General features: G+C 35.9%; 1 long non-coding RNA gene across 2 annotated transcripts; it reads left to right on the plus strand.

Moving 5' to 3' along the window:
• Nucleotides 1–23,877: 23,877 nt before the first annotated feature.
• On the plus strand, nucleotides 23,878–25,766 carry LOC131611568 (uncharacterized). Of its 2 annotated transcripts, XR_009287001.1 has the most exons (4): nucleotides 23,878–24,143; nucleotides 25,086–25,153; nucleotides 25,263–25,350; nucleotides 25,511–25,766. It is a non-coding gene; the product is annotated as an uncharacterized LOC131611568 (long non-coding RNA). The 2 variants fall into 2 exon arrangements; XR_009287000.1 differs by having other exon boundaries at nucleotides 25,086–25,350.
• The last annotated feature ends 820 nt before the right edge of the window (nucleotides 25,767–26,586 follow it).

The following is a 26,586-nucleotide window of genomic DNA, read 5'->3' on the forward strand; positions in this document are numbered from 1 at the left end:
GGTGTATTTCCTAGCTCTCTTTCTTCCGTAATCCATGGTATAGATCCTTAAGTCCTTTCTCCGTTTCTCTCTTTCTATGAAGTTCAAAACGTTCGTTATTTAGTTTCCTTGAAAAACGACTCTAAAAAGACTCTTTTTTTTTTGGTTTTAATCATGAATGATGCATGAATGCATGAATGCACACACAAGAGTTTTAAACAAACATGGCGTTGAAGGGTATAGTGGTCATGAAGTTACAACGCAAACCTCGCCCCAATGGTAAACTAAGGATAAGGATTTTTGTACCTGTATAACGGGTTCTAGGGGTCTCAGAGTTTTTGCTCAACCTTAAAGATACGTTGATTGGTATCTATAAGAGTGTTTTCTTTGAGTGTAGTATCTGCGTGACAATTACTTCCGTAATCACCGCTCTACGTCCTAAAAAAGGCTTTAAGTTGGGTTAATGTATTTCTAGGTCCTCCTGGTACAAGTCAGTCTCGGAATGCAGTGGCGCAGTTAATCACAACCAGCCAGGCAAATCCCAAGAGTAGACTTGGAAACCAAGATTAGAGGGCCTTCACCGAGAAGACATCCTCCATCCTATCTTATGTTGCACTCAAATCCGGGTATAGGATTTCTCACCACAAGGGGGAATCAAGCCCTTTCTCGATACAGAATAAACAAAATAAACAAATATATATGCAGCAAACACATGAAATGACATAGAGGTTAGGCAGGACCTCTCTTGTTTAAGGGGGAAATTGGCATCCCTAATTCCTCATTTTGGCTGGACCAGCAACAGGTCAACCATTGGTTTGGATGAAAAACCAAGGTTTTTAACATTTATATCCCCAGCAGAGTCGCCATTTTTCTGTGGTGTCGTTTTATTACCTCCCCGTTTCATTTGGGAGGACAGCACGCTAGACCCTTCACGTGAAATTTGGAAGGAGAATGCGCCCGGGATGGGATGAATTTTTTTCCAGTTCTTCCTACGATATCACACGAACTTTCTTATTTGACCTACGAGTAGGAAAGGAAAAAAAAGATCTCAACTAAACCCTAGGAGTTTGCTAAGTGTGGGGATTTCACCTAGACTAGAAATTCTGGAGTTCGGGGGGTCGGTTATATATAGGGAAGAGTTTAAGCACCCTACATATCCGTAGTACTCTACGGGAACCTTTTCTGTGTCATTGTGATTGTGTTTATTGCTAATGATTGGGAAAGTTTCTCCTTTGTGTTAGGAGAGAGAATTGATTTGATTTAAAAAAAGACTGACAGACAGATAGACAAACTGACTATTTTTGGTATTTTATTAGCTCGCTGAGATTCCTTGTGAACCTCATGCCTACATATCCCTAGTGGAAGTCAGAGCTTAATGTAGTTCGGGGAACTAACTAGGGAAATTAATTATTTTTCTGTGCCTTGCTTGAAGCTCAAGGTTGAAGCTTTGAATTAAATCTCTGTTTACAATAAAGAGACATGAAATCATCTTTACAGAGAGGTATTTCTACTATTCCACCACAAACATTTTAAAAGTGACAGAAAAGCTAAAAAATAAAGTTTCATTAAGAGGGGAGTCTACTTGGTTGATCAAGTATGACAGCCGTCGTGCCTCTAAAATGAAAGATTCTCAACCAAATTAGGGAAAGGGTCGTACAAGTCTGGGTGTGTTGCCAGAGCATGCCTTTTAGTGTCCTAAATGGGAGAAATGATGATTTGTTTGAAATGATGATTGTTTGAAATGATGATTGTTTGAAATGATGATTGTTTGAAATGATGATTGTTTGAAATGATGATTGTTTGTGGTGAGATAAGAGAAATGTCTACCTATGAAGATGAGCTATGTCTATCTATTGTTTGAAAGATTTGATTTTTTAGCTGGCTTGCATGAGGCCCAAGCTTGAGGCTTTTTGATTAATTTATTGACTTATTGAAAGATAAATCTACTGGAGAGAATTCAAACTAAGGAGTTTTTGTGTTCTGTACAAAGCCTAGAATTGAGGCTGACTCTATCTCACGGAGACTCTATTTGTGAGCCTTGTACAAAGCCCAAGGTTGTGGCTAACTGCTGAGGATAACTGAACTTTTAAGACTATGGATGACTCTATTTTGTGTGCCTTGTATAAAGCCCAAGGTTGTGGCTGACTCTTAACTGAGGAAGTTATTAATTTGTGCCTTGTATGAAGCCCAAGGTTGTGGCTACTCTAGCTAGGGGAAAGATTATTTTCTACCTTGTACAAAGCCCAAGGTTATGGCGGACTCTTAAAGAAACTGAGTATGGAAGACTCTATGGGGAAAAGATCCTTGAGATTAGGTATCTTTGACACAGGGAAATATGGTTTATCTGCCTTGTACAAAGCCCAAGGTTGTGGCTACTAAAAATGAAGGACTCACTGAGGGAGTATTATTCTGCTAGAGGTTTTAACAAATTGATTTATTTTTATGTTTTTTGGAAGCTAACCCTTTCCAGGGATTTTGACTTAGCTGGAGAAGTTGTCTGTTAAAAGACTGATTTTTTTAAAGTTTTTTTGGAGGTTGGCCCTTCCCAGGGGTTTTGACTCTTTTGGGGGATTTATCTTTTAAAGGAATAAATCTTTGGATTTGAAGGAGTAATTTTGGAGGCTGACCCTTTTCAGGGGTTTTTATTGAAATGAAGGAATGTATGGAGGCTAACCCTTTCCAGGGATTTTGTTAAAAATGAATGGCAAAAAGATTATCTAGTAGGGACTTCTTGTTTTAAAGCCCAAGATTAAGGCTGACACTTGCTGAGGACAAGCAAATATGGATCCTAGACTCTGCTAAGGAAGATTGATGAAGATAAGGGTGATAGAGACTGTCCATGTCTCTCATTCCAAAAAGTGTACTCAATATGAGATTGAGACAATCTTAGCTTCTTTAAAGTCTGGTTTAAAGAATGGAAGAAACTCACCAGGATAGGCTAAAAGGTAACTAAAGACCTGTTCCTATGTTTATAAGAAACCTGATGGGTCCTTGTATACAAGCTCAAGAGGAAGCTGGGAATGCTTTTAAGAAGCCTGTGGGTCCTTGTACAAAGCCCAAGAGGAGGCTAATCCAGGGTCCTTGTTATAGCACAAGAGAAAGCTATGTGGTTTTGAACTTATTTTGGCTTTAAGCAAATGGGTAAGAGGTTTCACCGGGAATAATTCCTCTTTGGGTGGATGTGCCCTATTTTGGGTTCTAAGGTTTTTGCCAAGATGTTTCACCGGGAATAATTCATCTTGGGGGTTTGAACTACAGATCTCTAATTAGGAAAGAGCCTTCACCGGGAAGATATTATCAACGATAGGCCATATTCCTATAATATATATATATATAGTTTAACTGTCCTAGGGTTTACACTCAAACGTAGTTCTAATATATATAAACAGTTCTATATTTGACAGTAATTTAAATAAAGACTGTAAATGGAAAGCTTGTAAAGCCTAACCTGGATGGAGTGGAGGCCTTTGAAGATGTATGTACAAAGCCTTACCAGTAATTTTTGTTGTTTTATTGATAACAGTTGTATATTTATTATAAACAGTTAAAGGTTTTTGAAAACAGAAGAAGTGAAGATGGACAAAGGTCACATAGGTATCTGAAGAGTTTCACCGGGAATAATGCCCTTCACATACCAGAAGAATGTTTTGAAAACAGAGAGGAGATTTTGTAAATACAGTTTTTGAAAACAAACTATGAAAAGAAAAAGGTGTTGGGTCTTACACTCTAATAGAGGCCCAATGAAAAAAATGATTTACTGTTTATGAAAACAGTTGGAAAATGATTGAAATGATATAAGGTTTGGTTGTTTGAAAACCTTAATCATCCGTCTAATCGGAGATTGCAAACAATTTTGAAAATTCATAAAAGTCAACTTAAATAAGGTAAAGACAAAATCTAACCTCACTAAGACCTATATGATTAGGATTTTATCATAAAATTATTCACAAAGTAGTTTGGTCAAAACAAGATAAAAATATATATTTAAAGTATTTAAGAAAACACTTAAAACATACTATTTTAAACTTAATAAAAACACATGAAATAAATAATATTTTTATGATTTTTTTGATTATTCACAAAATAGATATATTAAATGAGAAGTGTGTAAAAAATGAAATCAAAATGAATTAATTTGATAGGTTAAATAATTGTTTAAAGTTGTGAAGAAATCAAGTGGAAAAAGTGATAAAAAATAGGGTTTTGTCACCAACCAAGTTTGAACCCACGCCCTTTATGTTACCAGTCCAAAACAACACCACTGAGCCAACGCGCGCTTGGTGACAAATGAATGGTTCCATTGCAATTCATATATTAGTCAAGTGCATAGAAGCAAAAAAAAGAAATAAAATCAAAAGGTCTGGGGCGAGGGGGATTCGAACCCCAGACCTTGGGCACGCGCAACACACAAACACTCTTTACCACTGGGCTATAACGATTTAGTTGTTTATGAAACAACTACCATTCAAAATAAAATAAACTTTAGCCCTGGATTTGATTTTTGCGCGCCACCACCATTGTCATCTTCAACCTCTAGCTTTTGGATTTTTGAAATTCTGAACTCTCTCAACTCTCAACCATTTGCAAAGATGTAAAGACCAAACTTGCTCTAAATTCTTTCACGATTTCAAATATGTAACTAACATGAATTTATATTAACTACATCTACTGAAATATCTAAAATACGTGAAGAACCCTAAAATTTGAAATTTAAATTAAATGACCATACTGAAGTATAAATGACTTATAATAAAGGGTTTTTAATCCTCTGATGATGCTGAATGAAATGGTATCGAGCTTTAACCAAAAAGGTACACGAATTAAAGAGGTGGAGTTGAGAAACATACCTCTGAAAATGGAGGTCGTGAGGATGATAGAGAACACCTGGGCTTGTATGAGTGATCCTAAAAGCTTCCTTGGGACTCAGTGATGCTAACTGAATGCTTATTGTGACTTCAATCCTTCTGAATTGCTCTACCCGACACCTTCGATTTGAGCTTCAAGTGGACATGGAGGGTGATGAATCTTGAGTTACAGATGAGCTGCAGCCATCTGAACAACTTCACTATGACCTAAGGAACGTGTCTGGATGCTTGGCTTTGTTGGAAACCTTCTGAATTGCTATATGGACCTCCAACTGCAACAGCTCCAAAGTGAGAGCAACAATGGTGTTCTTCCACCTACAGAAAAGATCCAGGTGCTTGGATCACCTCAAATGAGCCCCCTTGAGATGTTAGAATGCTTACTTTCCAAAGAGAAGCTCTGGTTTGAAGAAAACGATTCTTCTTGCCAAAGAACTTTGAAAAACCATAAGCATGAGAAGAGAAAGAGAAAGCAAGGAATATGGTTGCTTTGGTGTGTTTTCTGAATGAGAAAGAGCCCTCTATTTATAGGCAAATGGTTCAGTACTGATTGAGAGAGTGAGCTTGCTTAATGAGGTTGATTTGGTTTCTTGGCTATGAAGGAATTTCAAAAATATCCAAAATGCAATGATGGGAATTTTTATTCCATTTGATCAATCCCCTAGCCCTCGATTTTGCTTGATCTTAGGGGACAATTCTGAGACATAAATGAGCTCTAATTGGTTGGTGAGAAGATTCCTTGGGTGATTCATCAATTTGCCATAAATTCCCAAATGTAATCATTACATAATCACATGTTCTTGTTTTGGGAATCTTCCTCAATTCTTATGCTATGGTGAAAATGAATGCATGGCATGTTTTCAGATGTGTTATGGGTCGTGTAGCATCCATAAGTGAGGTCATGTGCACAAAATTGCAAAGTTCAAAAATGAGGCATGACCTATAATTTCACTTCATAAGGCCAACTTTGAACAAGCATAACTCCTAGCTCAAAATTAATCTGGAGAAGGTTGAGCACAATTTGGAAAGCCCTAAACATCTACTTCAAATCATTAGTTTATGGTTCCTTCAGAATCCTTTGGCAAATTTGTTAAAAATGAGGCCACAGTTGGAAGAAAACTAGGTTAAAAATACTTAGAAAATTTTCCAAGTTTTTATGACCTAAAACTTCAAAATTTCAAAATCTCTTAAATGATTGATTTCTTGAAAAAAGTTGTGTTGTAAGATGTTGTTTTATTTTGCAAGATCTACAACCTTCATGTTGGAAGTTTTTTGAGTTGTGTAGGTGAAATTTTGAGTTCCCACAATGCCCTAAAAAACCCTAATTCCCGACTTTTTGCTCCTTGATGAATCTCTTTGAATTTCTTTGGTCAAATGACTTTAATAACCATATATTAATTATATTGATCTTTAGAAGTCATGTTTTGACCAAAAATCTTAAAAGTCAAGGGTGATCCCATACAGTTGACTTTTTCCTAATAAAGTAAAATTTTGGACTTTTGTGTAGAATCAAGATCTTCTCCTCAAATGGGTGATGTAAATGTATTATATTGAGGTATTAGAAGTCCTTGAACCATGTCTTGAGTTTTGGATCCATGTCCTGATTAAAAGTCAACTTTCTTGGTGAATTAGGTCAAAAACCCTAATTGTCGACCAGATGAAATTGATGACTGTGGATCTTGGCTTGGAGTGTAATGCCCAATGGATATTGTCATACGAGCTATTTGAAGATGATTGATGTCTTTGGATGATCCCCTAGGGTTTTCTGGGGTTTCCCAAATGTAATCCCTGATTTTAGTCCTTGATGGGGCTCAAAACCCTAGACTGGGTATCAAATGAACAAGTGACTGCTCTGAGTATTTATTTTGTCTTTGATGAAAAGTCTAAAAGATATGACATCTCAGGGAGTCAAAATCTCAAATTAACCCTTGGAGTTTGCTAAGTGTGAGGATTCACCTAGACTAGAAATTTTGGAGTTTGGGGGGTCGGTTATACATAGGGAAGAGTTTAAGCACCCTGCATATTCGTAGTACTCTACGGGAACCTTCTCTGTGTCATTGTGATTGTGTTTACTGCTAATGATTGGGAAAGTTTCTCCTTTGTGTTAGGAGAGAGAATTGAATTGATTAAGAAAGACAAACAGACTGACTATTTTTGGTATTTTATTAGCTCGCTGAGACTCCTTGTGAACCTCATGCCTACATATCCCTAATGGAAGTCAGAGCTTAATGTAGTTCGGGTAACTAATTAGAGAAATTAAAATATTTTTGGTGCCTTGCTTGAAGCTTAAGGTTGAAGCTTGAATTAAATCTTTGTTTACAGTAAAGAGACATGAAATCATCTTTATAGAGAGGTATTTCTACTATTCCACCATAAACATTTTAAAGTGACAGAAAAGATGAATTCATTTCATTAAGATAGGGACCTTACTTGTATGTTTGCAAGTATGCCAGTCGCGTTCTCTTAAATGAAAGAAGGATTCTCATCCAAATTAGGGAAAGTGTACAAGTCTGGGTTTGTTTGCCTCAAAGCATGCCTTTTAGAGTCCTAAATGGGAGAATGTTTGAAATTGAAATTGAAATTGAAATATTTGTTTGAATGTGGTGAGATAGGGAAAAGATCTCTTTATAGAGATAAGCTATGCCTATCTATCGTTTGAAAGGTTTGATTTTTAGCTGGCTTGTATGAGGCCCAAGCTTGAGGATTTTTGATTGTTTTTATTGACTCTGGGAGATAACTCCACTGGGGATTAATTACAGGGAATTTGTGTTCTGTACAAAGCCCAGAATTGAGGCTAACTCTAGTTGGAGAGTATTTATTTGATGGATTTTATTTGGTGTTCTGTACAAAGCCCAGAATTGTGGCTGACTCTACTTAGGGAGACTCTAATTGTGCCTTGTATGAAGCCCAAGGTTGTGGCTAACTGCTGAGGAAACTGAATTTTTGAAGACTATGGATGACTCTATTTTGTGCCTTGTATGAAGCCCAAGGTTGTGGCTGACTTTTAACTGGGAATTTATTAATTTTTGCCTTGTATAAAGCCCAAGGTTGTGGCTATTTTGGCTAGGGAAAACAGTATTTTCTGCCTTGTACAAAGCCCAAGGTTGTGGCGGGCTCTTAAAGTAAGTGTGTATGGAAGACTCTATGGGGGGAAAGATCCTAGAGATTAGGAATATTTGACACAGGAAATATGGTTTATCTGCCTTGTACAAAGCCCAAGGTTGTGGCTACTTAATGATGAAGGACTCACTGGGGGAGTTTTACTCTATTGATGAAGATAAGGGTGACATAGACTGTCCATGTCTCTCATTCCAAAAAGTGTACTCAATATGAGATTGAGACATTCTTAGCTTGTTTAAAGTCTGGTTTAAAGAATGGAAGAAACTCACCAGGATAGGCTAAAAGGTAACTAAAGACCTGTTCCTATGTTCATAAGAAACCTAATGGGTCCTTGTATACAAGCTCAAGAGGAAGCTGGGAATGCTTTTAAGAAGCCTGTGGGTCCTTGTACAAAGCCCAAGATGAGGCTAATCGAGGGTCATCGACGGGCCTTGTTATAGCACAAGAGGAAACTATGTGGTTTTGAACTTATTTTGGCTCTAAGCAAATGGGTAAGAGGTTTCATCGGGAATAATTCCTCTTTGGGTGGATGTGTCCTATTTTTGTTCTAATGCTTTTTTCAAGATGTTTCACCGGGAATAATTCATCTTGGGGGTTTGAACTACAGATCTCTAATTAGGAAAGAGCCTTCACCGGGAAGATATTATCAACGATAGGCCATATTCCTATAATATATATATATATAGTTTAACTGTCCTAGGGTTTACACTCAAACGTAGTTCTAATATATATAAACAGTTCTATATTTGACAGTAATTTAAATAAAGACTGTAAATGGAAAGCTTGTAAAGCCTAACCATGATGGAGTGGAGGCCTTAGAAGAAGTATGTACAAAGCCTCAACAACAATTTTTGTTGTTTTATTCATAACAGTTGAATACTTATTATAAACAGTCAAGGGTTTTTTGAAAACAGAAGAAGTGAAGATGGACAAAGATCACATAGGTATCTGAAGAGTTTCACCGGGAATAATGCCCTTCAAATACTAGAAGAATGTTTTGAAAACAGAAAGAAGATTTTAAAAATACAGTTTTTGAAAACAAACTAAGAAAAGAAAAAGGTGTTGGGACTTACACTCTATTAGAGGCCCATTGAAATTGTGTGAAATTATGAAGAAAATATGTGAGAAAGGTGATAAAAAAAATAAGGATTTGTCTCCACCAAGGCTTGAACTCACGCTCTCATGGTTACCACACAAAACAAAGCCAACTGAGCTACACGCTCAGTGTGACTAAAGAGGGATTCCATGTGATTATATGTGAAACACGCGCGTTAAAATGAAAAATAAAAACAAAAGGTCTGAGGGGGGGATCGAACCCCAGACCTTGTGTCAAGAGAAGCAAGAAGCGCATGTGACCAAGTGAGCTAGACGATGTATTCGTTTAGAATACACCTTGCTATAAATATATTTTAAACTCATTCCTATGAATTTGAAAATGGCGTGCTTCACCATCTTCTTCTTCAACCTCAAGCTTTTGAATTTCTGGAAATCGTATCTCTCTCAATTCTCAACCAAATTCAAAGATGTAAAGATGGATTTTGCTCGTTTTTAGACGAGGATCATGATAGTATCCTTTAATTTCATTTATTCTGAGCTTAGGTTTGAAGAATCCGAGTCTTCTTGCCAAAGAACCTTTGAAAAACTTAAGTATGAAGAAAGAAGAGAGAAAGCAAGAATTCTGTTGCTTTGGTGTGTTTAATTACTGAGGTATGCTCTCTTATTTATAGGCAGATGATGCAGAGCAGTTGGAGATAGTAAGCTTGCTTAGTTAAGTGAGTTTGGTTTCCTTGGTCATGAAGAAATGTGAGTAAGATCCATATGCAATGATGAGTTCTTTGATACCACTCCCTAGCCATCGGTTTTGCTTGATCTTAGGGGACAAATTTGCTGCAGAAATGACCTCCAATTGGTTGGGAGAAGATTCCTTTGATGAATCACCACTTGGCCATAAATTCTCAAAATGCAATCATTACATAATCACATGTTTTGGTTTTGGAATATTCCCTTCAAAAATTTGTGCAATGATGCAAATGATTCTCTCCTATCCTTGCAATGTTTCTGAAGTTTAGAGGCATCATTTAGTGTAAGCATTTGTACAAAATTGCAAATTTCACACTTAGGCATGACCTATAATTTCACTTCAAATGCCTAACTTTGATCAATCATATCTCTTAGCTCAAAATGAATTTGGAGAAGGTTGATCACAATTTGGAAAGCCCTTAACATGTACTTCAATTCATTAGTTTGGTGTTTGCCCAAAATCTTTAGGGTTTGAAGAAAACTAGGGTTTTCTTGCAAGTTTTGTGAAGGCAGTCACTTTGAAGCTCCATATCTCTTCAATGGTTGATTTTTTCCAAAAAATTATATGTGACAAAGTTGTTCATTGGATCAAAATCTACAACTTTCATGTTGGAAGTTTATTTCAGTTTGTAAGTGAAATTTTGAGATATTCCCCTCTAAAGTTTTCTAAGTGTGAAAAGTCAAACTTTGACTTTTTGATTCTTGATTGATTTTCTTGATTTTTCTTGATCAAATAACTTCAAATATCATATATTGATAATTTGAAACTTCAAAAGTCATGGTTGACCAAAATTTCCAAAAAGTCAAAGGTGATCTTGTACAGTTGACTTTTTTCAAGTGAATCGCGTTTCGGGAGATTTCAAGTGAATTAAGCTATCCTCATCAAATGAATGATATGAATGGATCATATTGAATTGTTGGAGTATATTGAGCTATGCTTTGAGTTGTGGTACTATGTCCTGATTAAAAGTCAACTATCTTGGTGAACTAGGTTTAAAACTCTAATTGTCGACCAGATGAAATTGATGACTGTAGATCTTGGAAGTGTAATGTCTTATGGATATTGTCATATGAGCTATTTGAATATGATTGATGCCTTTGAGTGATGCCCTGGAGCTTTCTAGGGTTTCCCAAATGTGATCCCTGATTTCAGTCCTTGATGGGGCTCAAAACCCTAGACTGGTGAAGTAAGCAAATTTTGGTTCAGGTAATGGGCGTCTGAATCAATCATAGGTGAATAGAATTAAGTTTTTGAATTCTATTTTTGTATTGGAGACCATCCCTTTTATTGTTTGATCCTTTGCCTGAGCTCTTTGTTCTTGAACACCCTTGATTAAACATCAAATGAACAAGTGATTGTTCTTGAGCAACTTCTTTGATTCTGATGAAAAGCCTGAAAGTATAACATCTCAGGGGGGTCAAAAATTAGGGTATGACACCAGACTGGTGGCTCAGGGATATAGTCAGCAAGAAGGTATTGACTATACAGAAACCTTTGCACCAGTGGCCAGGTTAGAATCTATTCGCTTATTGATTTCTTTTGCCAATCAACATAACATCACTCTCTATCAGATGGATGTTAAGAGTGCCTTCTTAAATGGTTATATAGCTGAGGGAATTTATGTCCACCAACCTCCTGGTTTTGAAGACTCTAAGTCTCCAGATCATGTTTTTAAACTAAAGAAATTATTATACGGATTGAAGCAAGCTCCTAGAGTTTGGTATGAAAGATTAAGTTCTTTCCTTCTGGATAATGGTTTCACTAGAGAAAAGTGGATGCTACTCTCTTTTGTAAAACCTTTAAAAAGGATCTTTTAATTTGCCAAATTTATGTTGATGATATTATATTTGGAACATCTAATGCTACACCTGGAAAGGAGTTTGCTAAGTTTATGCAGGCTGAGTTTGAAATGAGCATGATGGGAAAAATCAAGTACTTCCTTGGGATCCAGATCAATCAAACATCAGAAGGAACGTATGTTCATCAAACCAAGTATGTGAAAGAACTTCTGAAGAAGTTTAATCTTTCTGAAAGCAAAGAAGCAAAAACTCCTATGCATCCAACGTGTGTCTTAGGTAAGGATGAGGTAAGTAAGAAGGTGGATCAGAAGTTGCACAGAGGTATGATTGGATCTCTTCTATATCTCACTGCTTCTAGACCTGATATTTTATTCAGTGTTTGTCTGTGTGCAAGATTCCAATCAGATCCTAGAGAATCTCACTTAAGAGCTGTTAAGAGAATTCTGAGGTATCTAAAAGGTATTAATAATGTTGGTTTAGTTTACAGAAGATCTAAAGAATACAACTTAGTAGGATTCTGTGATGCTGATTACGCTAAAGATAGAATTGAAAGAAAGAGTACTTCTGGAAGTTGTCAATTTCTTGGGAGTCATCTAATCTCCTAGTATAGCAAGAAGCAAGCTACCATTGCCCTCTCTACAACAGAAGCATAATATGTTGCTGCTGGATTTAGTACACAGATGCTCTGGATGAAGAGTCAGCTAGAAGATTATCAGATATATGAGAGTAACATTCCTATCTTCTATGATAATACTTCTTCTAATTATTTATCTAAGAATCCAGTCTAGCATTCCAAAGCTAAACATATTGAGATCAAACATCATTTAATTAGGGACTATGTTCTGAAGGGTGTTCTATCTTTGAACTTTATAGATATAAACCATCAATGGGATGATATCTTTACAAAACCCTTTGCTGAAGATAGGTTTAAGTTCATTCTGAAGAATATCAGTATGGATTTATGCCCAGAATTAGAAGATGAGAAGTTCTGACGTATGGATTAGTTGTGAAATGAAGTTGTTTTATTTTCTTATAAGAAGTTCTGATGTTGATCAATTAGAAGTTCTGATTCTGTTATTACTAACGTTTCATTATCTAAGTTGATTCAGAATCTCTTTTAAAGCAAAATAGTTGTCACCAGCTTTTCAGAACATGAACACGTGTTCACTCTATTTGGACAAGTACGCGTGCAGTTGAGGAGAAGCCGCCGTAGTTAACTGTGCAAATCATTTCAAATATTATGTTATCTCTCCTAACGTCATTTCTCATTAAATGCATTTGATTCTATGTTTTTTCTATAATCATGTTCATTCAAACGCAAATTGCATTTCATTTCAAATCCGTCTCTATATAAACTCATCTCCATAACAATTCATCTCTTAACACTCTCTCTCTTCATTCATTGTCTCTTTCATTCATCTCTCTCCTTCTCGCTCTTGCATAAACCCTATTTTCTAAACCAAATATCAAAGTAAATTCATGCTTTCATCCATAAGTACTCAAAACAAAATGTCTTTTGCACATCTTGTTCAACTTAAATATGGATATCATCCCATCAGAAATTGGAGATCTCTTGAGGAGAAGAAGTTTGTAAATGAGCTGGAAGATGAACCATGCCTTGCAATGGTTGTATGGAAGCCTCAATTATGTGTTCTGACTAGAGACTTTCAGTCATTATTCAACTGTCTAAGGGAGAATCCCTCAGAGAAATCACTAGATATGGTATATCCAGCTGTTGAATATCCTTCAGAAGTTGCTGCTCCTACACCTCCAAAGAATCTGGCTGAGATTCTTCAAGCTCTTGAGAATGAAGATTCTGATATCCCTGCTGTAGAATATGCTGAAGATGCTTCTACGTCAGAAGTTGGTGCTGAGAAGCAAAGTGCTGAGAATCATCCTGCTGAGAATCTTCCTGTTCAGGAAAATCAAGATGATGTTCTCATGATTGATGCTGCTGTTGAGCATGTTATTCCTTTCGATGATAGCTGTGAAGCTTCTTATGATGAACCTTTTGTTCCGTGAATTCCATGAAAGCTCTTCAAAAGAATCAAGCTGATCTTGCTTCTCGTTTGGATAAGCATGAAGATACTCACAATGAGTTTCGCTCATTCATGATGACGCAGTCTGCAATTACTTCTGAGATTCAAAACCTTCTAGCCAAAATAGTTTATAAGCTAGGCTAGTCGTAGTCCTTTAGTCTTAGTTGTTTTCTTGTTTCTTGCATCTGTTTATTGCATCTGCTTCTATCTTTGTATCTTCTGATATTTTGTTGAATCAATGAAATATTATCTTCTTCTCTCATATTGTTTGTTTTTCATCTGAATCTTTTGTATGATTTTTGATGTTATGACAAAAAGGGGGAGAAACGTGATAATTGATTAAGTTTATTATATCAGTTGTTGGAATTAAGTCTCAACATTCCTAACAATATTTGCAAGTTCTATGTCTTTGAGATTTTTTTACAGGAATGAAGATATTCTGAAAAAGCTCAACATGAAAAGCAAATACATGAGGAAAAGCAACTCAATAAAGAAACATGTTATTGGAATTTGAAGCAAGCTTAGTGCTATGAAGCTTCAAGATCATAAGCAAGAAGGAAGAATGTTCAGATATTCTTGTGGCGAATATGTTCTAACACATTCTTATCCCTCATATGTTCTGATACATATTCTTTTTAAGAACTTATCAAAGTTTGCTCTGATAGTTTTTCTAGCATTGCTCTGATACATGTTATTTCTTAAAAGAATGTTCTGTTTCATTCATGCTCTGACTTTTGTCGTCTAGTTTGTTCTGAAACATTTCAGGATGTAAAGATGCTCTGATGAGGCTCTGATACATTCAATAATGTTCTGATACAATCAAGCATGATATGATTCAATAAGATATTCAAAGCTCTGAAGCTGTCCTATGGAAGCAAGAAGCAAAAGCTCTGAATGTTCTGAAGTTCTAGGCAAATGTGAACGTCTTGACTGAAGTGGAAAATACTCAGGGAAGTCTTTTATTTATAAATTCTTTTAGTATTTATTTCAGGGGGAGATTGTTAATCTCAGGGGGAGACATATTCACAAACTATGTTTATATGCTTATGCTATAACAGTGTAATTCTCTTTAGTCATCTGATTTTCTGATTGCAAATTTATATCAATTATATATGTTTTTGTCATTATCAAAAAGGGGGATATTGTTAGAACAAGAATTGTTCTGATAAATATTCTTAGTTTTGATGATAACAATGTATATGAATTTTGTATAAGACAATGTGATATTCTAATCCTATGCACTTTCCATTTCATGAAATTATATGATGAGTATGCACAATTCAGCGCAAGAAACACTGACACAGAAGGTTCAAGTATGCAACATCAGATCATGCTCTCACAAGACATCAGAAGATGGTCAAGAAGAATGAGAACATGGTCTATTGAAGTATCAGAAGAACTTGATTTAGAAGAAGAAGCACTAAAGTTCTTATAGTATCACGCTAGAAGCACATCAAAGTCAGAAGACAAGAAGATGCTCTGCACCAAACTGTTTGACTATGTTTAATTCAAACGTTGTATCTACAAAGATCAGATCAGAAGCAAGTACAAGATGGCAGGCTATGCTGACTGACAAAAGGAACATTAGAAGCTATTAAAGGCAAAGTTAGTTAAAGCAGGAAAAGCAAGGCTCGGGGTAGTTGACAAAAGAGTGAAACGTTAAATGCAATTCTGTATGGATCACGTAACGCATTAAATGCTCCCAACGGTCATCTTCTCAAAACGCCTATAAATAGTGAAGTTCTGATCAGAAGCAAGGTTACCAATTTACGAACAACTCTTTCAATCTTGCTGAAACACTGCTGAATCAAAAGCTATCAAACTTCATCTTCAACCTCACATTACTTTTGTAATATCTTAGTTAGATTTAAGCTTAGAACTTAGGAGAAATATCACAGTTGTGATTATAGCTTAATAAGAAGCATTGTAATACTCTTGTAAGAATTTGTTTACATTAATTTATAAAAGGTTCCTAGAGTGATCAAGGTGTGATCAGAATACTCTAGAAGACATAGAAGGTATATAAGTGGAAAACCATTGTAATCAAGGTTGATTAGTTGATTAAATCCTCAGGTGAGGTAAATCACTCTAAGGGGGTGCACTGGAGTAGTTTCGTTAACAACGAACCAGTATAATAATCATTGTGCAATTGTTTTTGTCTTAAGAGTTTTTAAAGTGTTTTTCTATCCTTCAGTTCGATCCCTGGCCCTTATATTTTTATATTGAAGTGCAATTATGGATCCAGTGTAACGCGCCTAGGGTCACTGTCATGGACACTCGGGGTTACAGCCATAGGATCATCAATCCACCTAGATTTTACGCCCCATATTTGATTTCTATGTCATAGACCTTCAATCTAACCACATACAATCAAAATCTATTTATTTCTATTATTTGTTTTAATTATTTTTATATAATTATATAATTAAGTTTTAATTATTATTTATATTTATAATTTGATTTTAATTTGAATAAAAAAATGTAATAAACATTAAAATTTTATTTATTATTCGTTTCGATTAAATTTATTTATCGCGATGGGTAATAATCGATTATTTAATTAATTAAATAATAAATTCAAATAAGGTTTATTTTGCTAAAGGGTTTTAACCGATTCTATTGGTTATGATGATTAACATATTTTTATCAATTTGTTATTTATTTTTATCAAATCTATTGATTACAAGGAGTAACGATAATTAATAATCTAATTTAAAATACATTTATTTGCTAATGGTGATAATCGAATCTATCGATTAGAATAATTAGCAATTCTTCATTGAATCTGTTAATTATGGTGATTAAATCTATTAATCATCGCGGTTAATAGAACATATTAAAATCAGGGTTACGCCACATTCAAAACACATTTTCATTTTCAAACTACGAATTTTGAAACTACGATAAGGTAATTCAAAATACCTTCACACATCCTCATACTAATTCTAAGGCATACAACCCTCCCCCGGACTACGTAGACTCTGATCCTCCATAAGGAGGTACGTTGGCACTTGGATAACCAAGGCGAGTCCCCTTCCCCAAAATTCTAATTAGGTTCGAATTTTTCCATTCTCCCTTATAAGCATAAACCTTGCCTTAATATCTTTAGCCACAAACCTTTGCCTTAAACTTAAAACCTTAGGAAAGGGTTAAGGGTGCCTAACACCTTCCCTTAACCTGATTATAATAACCTACCCAGAATTCTCTATAACTTCGTAGGGTTTTCTATTCGTCCTGGTAGAATAGGTGGCGACTCTAAAATTCTAATTTTTTAGGGCAAGTTGTTACACGACTACACGAAAAACTTCCATAAGTCTTAAATCAACCGCATACAATTCTCTGCCATATTGGATCTTTTTATTCGGGACACAAAATGTTGCGCTATGGTAAGCAGATCGCCAAGTTATTTATGTAGAAATCACCCTACAACAAGGCCAGTCAACGATTTATGTGCTAATGCATGCGAGAGAAGTGATATATAGATCACTCTCCGAAAGCAATACCACACGAAAAGAAAATAGCTTGCGATCTCATCTTTATCAAGAATCCATAAGAATTATCAAGATATTGAAGACTTTCATCGATCAAAAGAAAAAGAAGGAGAAGAAGAAAGAAAAACATAAAAATCAAATCACTTACACTATCATTAATATCATTCATCTAATATTATGGATTTAGCTTTTGCAAACCTATCAACATCCTAGATCTAATGATATTACTGAAGTAGAGGAAGAAGAGAGGCAAAACAAGCTTAAAAAACCAAAAAAAAAACATTCTGCCTCGCAGGAAATCGATTTCTCTCTGTAGGAAATCGATTTCCTGCGTGCAGTTTTTAGATCTGGCGTAGAAAGAGAGTGGAAATCGATTTACCTCAATAGGAAATCGATTTCCTGCGCGCAGTTTTTAAAAAATCAGCATCAAGAAGCATAAATATTTGTTTAAACATAACAACAAACACCTTGTGATCTGATATCAATGTGCATGAAATTTCCCTCAATTCATCATCAAATAGAACTAATATAGCACCAAAGGTGCATCACACACAAACAATAATGAACCAATATACCACTTCTTTCATAAACTTTTACTGTATTTGAAGAACACAACCACAAATGCTTTGATCTTCCAAAATTAATGAACAACAAAAGAAAAGAGTGAAATGATAAAGATTTAGTTCAAAATTAGTATGATTCGAGGTGAATCTTACAAATTCTATGAAAATGAACTTTGGGTGAGAGGTTTGGAAAGGTTGGGAAGTGAAAATGTAAGAGTTTCTTTGGCTCTCCAAGCTTGTGAAATTTCGTCATTGTTCATTTGATAATTAACTTGTGTTTAGTTGGTAAAATGGGGTTAAAATAAGGTTAATGAGAGAAATTAATTTTGTGGTGAGGTGGAATATTGGTAAATGACAAAGAATAATCAAGGAAATGTGATTGGTTCCTAAATAATGTCATGCTTCCCTCTTTTTTTTTTTAAAAATTCCGTCTCAAGAAATCGATTCCTAAACAAAATTTTCAAAAATTCTTTTTCTTGCACTATTTTGATTCTTGCTCGATCTTTTACCTCTAAAATGCAAACAAAAGTAACAAAAAGCATATTTTTGGATTTTGGTTAGTAGAAAACAAATTAAAAGCTATAGGTGCTTGATAGTTCCCCTCATAGATAAACACGATACCAAAAGCAGAACATTGAGATGGAGCTCTTGATTAATGATCGAGAGGCAAATGATGTATGACCTTATGGTAAAAAATTGGGGTATGGCAACACTTAGGAATGGTAACTAATGGCTTTTGAATGTGTGTTAGTTGAGACAAACAAATGTGGGTGAAGTAAAAAGAATTTTAAGTGTTCTTTTCACTGTTAGAATCTAAACGGTTTTAAATAACATGTTCTCAGGCACTTGATTCTCAGCAAGTAGTTAGTAGGACATTTATTTTAGTTTTAAAATGGATTTACTTATTGTTATACTAATGGATTTTCTTCCTCATGTTGTCTCACTCACTCGCTCCCTCATCTGCTCACTTGTTTCTTTTATCATAGTTTTGTTCTCTTTATAGAAGTATGTTACTACAGTTGGAATATTACCGTTTGACTATATTTGAACATACCATTTAATGCTTTCTGTAGACTAACGATGACACACCTATTTCCAAGGAGAATCTTATCTTTGGTAGTGTGTCTTCCTTGTTTTTCTTCTTTCAAGACAATTTCTCTTGGTAGTGTGTTTTTCTTTATTTTATCAAGATGTAGACGACAATAGATGTCATAATTTTTTCTTTGCATTAAGTATTGTGATTATTTGGATGTGATTTAATTGGAGCAATTTATGTTGTTCTTCGAAGCTTCTGAATACAGAGTCATAACTTCTTTTGTTGTGAATGTTGATGTTGCTTGTATTTCTGAGGAAGCATACTATTATTTGTAATGTAAAGCCTTTGTTTCTATGATGACTTCTGATCTTCCATCACTGATTGCTGAATTCTTGCTTTATGTTCAAAACTTCTGATCATTTACTCATGTGATCTTGTTGTTGTAATGAGACTTCATGTATCTGATATTTCTTGTTTAATTCCTTGAAGCTTGTTTGAATTTCTTTTTGATGTTGTCGTATACAGCTTATAGCATAATATCTGCACACTCAATGAAACCATTAGTAGTAAAATTGTTACTCACAAATATATATGCTTGTTATCATCAAAACCAGATTCTGAACGTAGATTCTCAATCTTGTTATAACACTTTTATCATGAAAGAACCCTCTCTTTCACTCACTTTCAAAATGTTTGTGGTAAAACAATTGAAATATCTCTCCGTTAAGATGACGACTTGTCTCTTTTCTACCAGCAGAGATTTAATTCAAACTTCAACCTTGAGTTCAGACAAGGCACCCAAAAACCAACTAATTTCCCTAATTAGTTCCTTGAACTACAAAAAGCTCTGACTTCCATCAGGGATATGTAGGCATGCGATTCACAAGGAATATTTGTGAGCTACTAAAAAATCCAAAATAGTCAGTTTATTTATCTCTAAATTCAATTCAATTATCTCCCCTAACACAAAGGAGAAACTTTCCCAATCAAGCAGCAAACACACCGACACAAAGAAGGTTCTCGTAAAGTATTATGGATATGTAGGGTGCTTAAAACCTTCCCTATATATAACCAACCTCCCGGACTCCAAAATATCTATTTTGGTGAAATCCCCACACCTAGAAAACTCTCAGGGTTTATTTGAGATCTTTTTCCCCTTCCTCCTTGTAGGATAATTAAAAAGTTTGTATGCTTTGGTAGGAAGAATTGAAATAAAGCTCCTCCCACAAGGACATCTCTCTCCTTCCAAATTTCACGTGAAGGGTCTGGCGTGTCGTCTTCCCAAGTGAAACGGGGAGGTAACAAAAAACGACACCGCAGAAAAATGACGACTCTGTTGGGGATAAGTAATAACCTTGGTTTTCATCCAAACCAATGGTAGACCAGTGTTGGTCCAACCCCAATGAGGAATTAGGGATGCCAATTTCCCCCCTCAAACAAGAGAGGTCTTGTATAACCTCTGTGTCATATCATGTGTTTGATGCATTTCTACTTGTTTACTTTTATGGGTTTTGTATCGGGAAAGGGCTTGATTCCCCCTTGTGGTGAGAAATCCTACACCCGGATTTGAGGGAAACATAAGATAGGATTGAAGATTACTTCCTGATGAAGCCTTTAATCTTGGTCCAAATCTACTCTTGGGATACGCCTGGCTGGTTGTGATTAACTGCGCCAATGCTTTCCGAGACTGATTTGTACTAGGAGGACCTAGAAACATATTAACCCCATTTAAAGCCTCTTAGGAAGTAGAGTGTTGATTACGAAAAAAATTGTCACACAGATACTACACTCATAAAGATTCTCTTAGTGATACCGTCAAACGTATATTTAAGATCGAGTAGTGGACTCTAAGATCCCTAAAACCCGTTCTACAGGTACAAAAATCAAAATCCATAGTTCACCCTGGGGAGAGGTTAGAGACGTGGCTTCATGACAACTACACCCTTCTACCCCATGTTTGCTAAAACTCTTGTGTGTGCATTCATGCATTCATTCATAATAAAAAATAGGGAGTTTTTTTCAAGTTGTCTTTCAAGGAAACTAAATAACAAATGTTGTGAACTTAAGAGAGAGAGAGAGAGTGTGAAACAGAGAAAGGGCTTAAGGATCTATACCATGGATTACGGAATAAAAAGAGCTAGGAAGTACACCTTCAAAATTCCTAAGGTCGTGGAATTGAAAAAGTTCAGAAAACTGGTGGTCAGCCCCCAGGCTTTCAAGGAGAAGTATGGAAACCTTCTGCCTATTCTCATACCTACGTTGGAGGAGTAATCTCGTCTTGTTGGAATACCCATATACATGCAAGATCCGTACACCGGTTTGGAACCTGACGATGTCATCATTGCAGCAACTACTCCCCTAAACATTGTCGACGCCAAAACTCATATGGTCAGTAAAGGAAGAATTCAAGGATTACCCTCCAAGTTTCTAATGTATCAAGCTTGATATTTCATCCACATCCAAGATATAAGTGCTTTTGAGCACATCTTGGCATTACTCATCTACAGATTGTTTTTGTTCCCTAATATTGACAACTTCGTCGACATCAACGCCATTAAGATCTTCTAAATTGGAAATCGAGTTCCAACCTTGCTTGCGGATGCTTACCACTCTGTGCATTCAAGAAACCTGCATCAAGGAGGATTGATCACATGTTGTGTACCGTTGTTATACCAATGGTCCGTCTCACACCTGCCAAAGTCTGACGCTTTCTAGGACATGAGGGATGGCCTCTGGTGGTCACATAAAATTATGTCCCTGTCGCACGCTCGCGAAAAATGAACAGAGTCGCCACCAATATATTTATCCCATAAGGGAAAGGAATATCAGGAAACCTAACAAAGGAAGGAACAGGGTCTTGCGACCAGAGAATCAAGGTACGGGAGTCGGTTACGCAAGGGGAAGGTGTTAGCACCCCTCACGCCCATCGTACTCGATGGTATCCACCTACGTTTGTTTCTATCTAAAGGGTGTATATCATGTCTATGTCTAAATGCGAAATGAATGCAAAATGTAGGGAAAATAAAGAATTGTACTCGCACGGGCCCTACCCCGCTGCCTACGTATCCTTTTCAGGAATCAGAGTTACCGTAGCTCGGCTCACGATTTTCTGTTTGTTTTTGTGTTTTTTAATTGGGCGGAGTCAACGTTCACGTTCTTGCATAAGGGAAGACCTACGATGCGTACGAACGGAAATGACATTGCCCTTAGGTGCCAACGAGGCAAAAGAAAAAGAAATGATTGGTTTGTGTCTTTTAGGGTAGATGAGTGATGAACAGTTCCCAATACCGGGCCACTCACCACTTTCTCTACTTTGCTTTAGTCTGAACCATTGTTAGGTGTTTTAAAGTGTTTTTGGTTGTGTATTTTTTAAGGGGAGTTTACTTCACGATTCGAATCACATAAAATGTATAATGATCGAGAAGCAGATTAGGGAATGAATCCCACTCACTTCCATCCCATTATGTAATGTTTGAGAAACAGATTAGAGAATGAATCTCACTCATTTCTCTCCCATTAATTAATGTTTGAGAAACAGATTAGGGAATGAATCCCACTCGTTTCTCTCCCATTAAGTAGTGACCGAGAAACAGATTAGGGAATGGATCCCACTCGCTTCTATGTCACTAAGTGATTGAGAAATAGATTAGGGAATGAATCCCACTCATTTCTCTATCACTTTCTTAATGTGATTCGCATCTTCCGTTTATTAATGTTTTAAAGAGTTGAAAAAGAAAAAGAATGCAAAAGGGAACTAATCCTAAATTCTAATCTATGTTATTCTAATCTACTAATGGCCCTAAGGTTGAGGATAACTATCCTATCTCAATTCCCCTTAACAAAGAAGGAAGAGTCTAAGGGAACATGGCAAGCAATAGTGAGGAATAAGCAACATTAAAGCAAGGAATGAGAAGCTAAGCATGGAAATGAGAGAGAAAAGCTCCAAGTCAGTAGCAAAGCAAGGGATTGAATGTCCCAAATCAAATACAAAAGCATCACGGTACCCTACAAAAACATCCACAAGAAGTCGTCAAAGCATCGCATGCATCGTTACTTACCAATTAGCGGACAAACATCAATTAATCAAAACAAAAGCAAGTGAACACAATGAGCTAGGCCTCAAGTCAGTAGCAAACTCATTCAATTAGTTCCAATATCTTATTTTAATCTATATTAGTCAATTAGCATGAAACAATACAAAACTCTAACCAAAACTAGACAACACTAGGTTAGTACTAGCTAAACGGTTTCAAATTGTGAATGAAGTTAGAAACATGCAATCAAATGGTACAAGTCAGTAGAAAATAGCCTATACTAGATGCCTAAACAACCACAAAGTCATGCCAAGAAGTTCCACACAAAATTACGGGTCATTTGTACAAGTTACGGTGCAATTGTCAACCAAAAACAAGTTATTTACATGTGCGAAAGAAAAATCGAGTAAAATGGGAAAACATGATTTAAAATTTTCAATTCCAGGTCTTAGGACCTCTAAACATCCCTAATTATATGTACAAAAAGGAATCAACATTATTGCATGAATGCATTTCAATTTGAGAGCACAAACGTCACAAGCATCTATTAGAAACGCATGTTAATCGAGTCAAACAACACTAACCAAATACCAATCAAAACAAAGAATTAGGAATTCATTTTTTATACACAACATCATGGGTTAGTCTACAGAAATCATACAAAAATTGGTAATTAAATTCTAGTCCTAAGGTACTAAACGAAATTGCTTTACAAAATCTATCGAAACGTGAAGGAGGATGAACATATATGAAGAAAGGATTTATTAGAAATAGCAAAATAAAATCTAAAAATATGCAAAAAAAAAAACTACAATTATGTACACACACAATCCTACTTAAAATCTATTTTTATTTATTTTTATTGCATAAGAAAATGATTTTCCAAACAGAAATTCAGAGAAGAAACAATTTCAAATAAAAGTAAAAATCTGTCTAATGGGGAGTGTGTTAGTAAAAGCTGTAAGGAACTAGATCTTTGCTAATGGTGCATTTGGGCCTTGTCTGGGGGTGGAAATAGCGGTTTCACGTGGCCCATGCAGAATGTTCACTATCCGATCAAGTTTTTATTATATTTATTTTTTATCAGGTTTTTATTACAACAGAAATTAACAATTAATTAATAAAAAAAAAAAAGAAAAGAAAAAAGATTGCAATAGAGAATTGGGGATTAGGGATTACTGAGTGTGGCGATTGGAATTCTCAACGTATCTTCTTCCTCGCTCTCATTCGCGAACGGCGGCGGAATGATCTCCACTTCTCCGATGAACTCAGAAACCGCTCTCCGCCTCTTCGATTCAATTCTCAGGCTCTCGTCTCAATCTCGTCTCCGATGTGTGTTGAAGGTGGTACAAAGGCGATTCAAGCGATGATTCGATGATGATGATGCTGTTGGAGACGAATCGAGCGAAATTGTTACAGGTTAGCCATTATGTTCTCTTTTTCTCATTTCTGTTACGACTTAATCTCTTCTTCTCTTTTTGATTTGTTCTTCTTCTTCTATCTTCTATTCCGTGCGCGGTTTCTTCTGTTGTTGTTGAATTATTGCGTGAGAGTGAGTGAGGTTTGGGAGAATGTGAGTTCGTAGTCGTGTGGCGTGAGAGCTGAGGGATGATGGTTGAAGATGATTGGTGAGAGGTTGAAGATTGAAGGTTCTTTGTTGATTTTCTGTGTAGAGTGATGAATGAAGATTTGTTGAACGATTGAAGGTGGTTGATGGATAGTGAAGAAGATGAATGATGAAGGTTCAGAAAGAGAGAGAGGTTGAAGATGAGAGTGGATCTGTGATGGTGATGGTGAAGGGTAGAAATGAGCGTGTAACTTGTGATTGAAGGTGGTGGATCAGTTATATAGAGATGGAGGTTCTGAGATTCAGTTAGAGAGCGAGGATGATTGAGGGCCTTTGGATTAGAGAGAATCGGTTGGGAGATGGAGGGTGAAGATTGAGTAGGTTTTTTCTGTTATTTGTTAGTTATTGATTCAGTTAGTGAATTGGTTGAGTTTGTAACAAACTGTTAGGAAAGTTAGTTTGAAGTTGGTTACAAGGCGGTTAGTAGAGGTTTGAATTTCTGTTATGTGTTACTCATGAAGGTAGTTATGGTTGGTTAGAACCCTGTTAGGAGTGTGGAGATTGGAAGTTAGTTACAGTTAGTTAGAAGTTTGGACAGTTAGGAAATTAACAGTTAGAAGTTGGGTGTGAAGAGTAAGGCTGACAGTTAGTTGAATTTTGTTATGGCTGAATGTGTGTAGGTTAAATGTGAGTTAACTGGCAGGTTTTGATATGTTTTTTGACTGACCATGAAATACGTGAACTTGACTTGAGATGGATGCGAGCTGAATGTGTCTCTTTTATGTGGATGACAGGTACCTTAAGTCGGGATGGCACACGGTTTAGAAACAAGAATCACTTGGTCAAAGCAATAGGTTTTGCAGTATGGAGCTGTTTGGTTTTTCATGACTGTCACATAACTTGTCTTTTTATTCTTTATTTCTTTTAGTATGGATCTGAATTGGTTATATTTGTGTTATGAGTGTGTGCAGGATTTGATGCTGAACTGTTGTGATTCTGTTTGGGAAAGTGGTTATGCAGGTTGCTTTTAACAAGTGAAGAAATGGCTGCAAGTTGGTGGTAAGTAATATGTATGCAGGGGCTGATTTTGAAATGCTATTTTTTGGTTAGAAGTTAGGATGAATTAGTTTGAAAATGATACGAAATGAGACTGTTTTGGTTTAGTTTGCAAAACTGTTTTGAATGAAGATAGTTGTGTGATATGGTTTGAATGTTGCAGGATTGAGATTTGGCTTCGGTTGCGTTTCGTGTAGCATTATGAAGGTTTGTGTGGAATGGGGTACGGCTTGGAGCTTTGAGGAAAAGGTTTACAAGATGGAACAAGAGATAGAATCAAGACTTTAGAACAATTTTGTATTTGAAAGGTGTAATGTGTAATTGAAATTGGATGAATGTATAGACATTTGGATCTTCTGAACTTTTGTAATGGATGAGAACCTTGGGACAATTTTTGTAATCTTGTAAATTTTCCTTTATGAATGACTTTGAATCCTTGAATTTATCTCTTGACTTTGTGGGCATCTCAACGATGTTTCTTCTGATTTTACCTCTAGATCTCAATGACATGAAGAGTGAATGAAACATGGATAATACTTGAATGAGCTTGAATCGGATGTTGAACTTTTCTTCAAGTAATAAAGCCTTTGCAACTATTCCGAATTCCTTCCACTTTATCTTCTAGTCTTATATGTTTGAGAACTTTGATTCATTTGACAAATGTAAACACAAATTTGAATTCAAAGTATTAATGGATCCAAATTCGACTTCACTTCTCAAAGAAACCTTGACTTCAATCCAATCTTCTAATCCATATCAACTTGTATGACAAGCGCCAGTAGCTGAAAGAATAGAACTAATAGAAGAGCAACCCTATGAGGAACCCTTGAAGAGAAAATATAATTTGAAGCACAGAAGAAGTGAAGATCACGGCATCTTGAATTCCGTCTTCAATTAATGGACCTAAATGAGCGCATGAACCCAAAACTTCTAATTCCTTTATTCGAGAAGCAGCTTCACGACTTTATTTGTTTGAGAAAGAATCAAAGTATTAATTTCAAGCAAATTTATTTGAATCCTTGATGAACCACCTAAATACTTGATCTCTTGAGAAGCCCTGAGTTTAATGAAGTTCATGACCAAATGCCTTGAGTTGAGAATGAGAAAACCCTAATCCAGAAAGACTTCAATGAAAGCAAAGCCACATAATCACACCTCAGATCCTCACATTTGGTAGGAAATTCCTTGCCATAAAAGTTCTTTCTTGCTAGTCTTTGATTGATACCAATGATATGCCTG

This window comes from Vicia villosa, linkage group LG6 (assembly GCF_029867415.1).
Source record: "Vicia villosa cultivar HV-30 ecotype Madison, WI linkage group LG6, Vvil1.0, whole genome shotgun sequence".
Classification (NCBI taxonomy): Eukaryota; Viridiplantae; Streptophyta; class Magnoliopsida; order Fabales; family Fabaceae; genus Vicia; species Vicia villosa.